Raw genomic sequence first — 1,629 nt, 5'->3', positions numbered from 1 at the left:
ACAGACAGACAGACAGACAGACAGACAGACAGACAGACAGACAGACAGACAGACAAGTGAGAAAGAAAAGAGAGAGCAAACGTCCACTTCAGAGGATCGGTGAAGAATTTGTGTCCACTTGAGGTTCAGCCAGATCAAATCTGCATAATTCTACACTCGACTGGCCACGGCATCTGTCCGTTCCCTATGCACGCGCAGTGACCGGTCAGCAACTGGACATGAGTTGACACTGGTCAAGCCAAAACTAGCACGATCTCACGCCCAAACAGTTCAAACTGCTAAAGGGTACACCACACGAAGTATTAGCCCTTAACCCTTCCACTGCTGAAGCGTTTTCCTGTATTTTTGTACATACAAGAAAACATGTGTTTCTGTTGTTGTTGTTGTTGTTGTTGTTGTTTTTGTTGTTGTTTTTAGTTGTTGCTGCTTTTGTTTTTTAGTAAACAGAAGCACATCGACAAAATAATGGTCTTTCAGTGCTTGGATTGGGAAAAATTAATTCAGACAGGCAGAAACAACAGAGGGAAAGTAAATAAAATAGAGAAGTAGGATCTATCTTTGGCACCCTCCAACCACCCACGACAAAATGTTCATTAAGGTTAGAGAGATTAATTAATTTCTACATTTTGTGGCTATGAGACCATTAAGTGTTTTAAAAATACATGTACTTATGACACTCATTTTCTTTCAAATCTTCTCTGTCGGTTAATATTACGTGCATCATTCAGCAAACACATGCATGAAAAATTAATACAGACACGCGTACACATTAAGAACGTTCTTTAACCCAAGCAGGTGTGCGGAGACACGCTTGCACACACACATACATACACACACAAGAAAACTCCACCCAAGCGTCTGCGTGGTGTATAATTATTTCTACAAGAATTCATCCTAAGAAGAATGAAATATTGAGACCACAAAATAAACAGCTTTGAAAACTCCAGCCGTAATTACCCACGTATAATGGATTAATGTAGTGTTTTGGCAACGGCGCCCACATTCATGTTTTGAGCTCCTTTTCGGTCGGTGAAGGTTCACAAATGCATGAAGGTGTCAGAAAGTATGAGTGTCGTTCTAGACTGAATGGAACGTTAGGGAACGCAGGAGGAACATGAGAAAGTAGATGAAAAATGGTCGCTTTTAAGCACAAGAGGGCTATTCCGAAAAAAGCTATATTGAGAAAATCGAAGGTAAAGTTTTTACCCCTTGTTCAGTTTCTTTAAAAGACAAGGAGAGTTTTCTCTATAACCAAACAAGTATACACACCAATGAAACCAAATTTCTCCTATAGGTAGGGCAATGCCCACTTTTGGTGTAGATCAAGATTTCTGGAAACCCCCAAAATCCGTGTTAGCCTGCTTGTCTTTAAAAGCAACCAAACATGAATTTAAATGTAGGTGTTTTACGCCCACATCGAACATTTTTTAGATAATTCGGGAGGCGGGCTTCAATTCTTTCTGTCAGCCAACTCGGGGTGAGAGGGATATAGCGCCCCAGCAGCAAGCCCGAGAGACTCGGTAAAATTCTTCCTTCACGGGGATTGAACTCGGGCTTTCTGTGTACAACGGTGGAGCATCTAACTATTACACCACTGATGCCGGTGAAAGTATACTAAGGATATGAGAG

Source organism: Aplysia californica, unplaced genomic scaffold, assembly GCF_000002075.1.
Source record: "Aplysia californica isolate F4 #8 unplaced genomic scaffold, AplCal3.0 scaffold01624, whole genome shotgun sequence".
Taxonomy (NCBI): Eukaryota; Metazoa; Mollusca; class Gastropoda; order Aplysiida; family Aplysiidae; genus Aplysia; species Aplysia californica.
Note: the sequence above shows the minus strand (reverse complement) of the source record.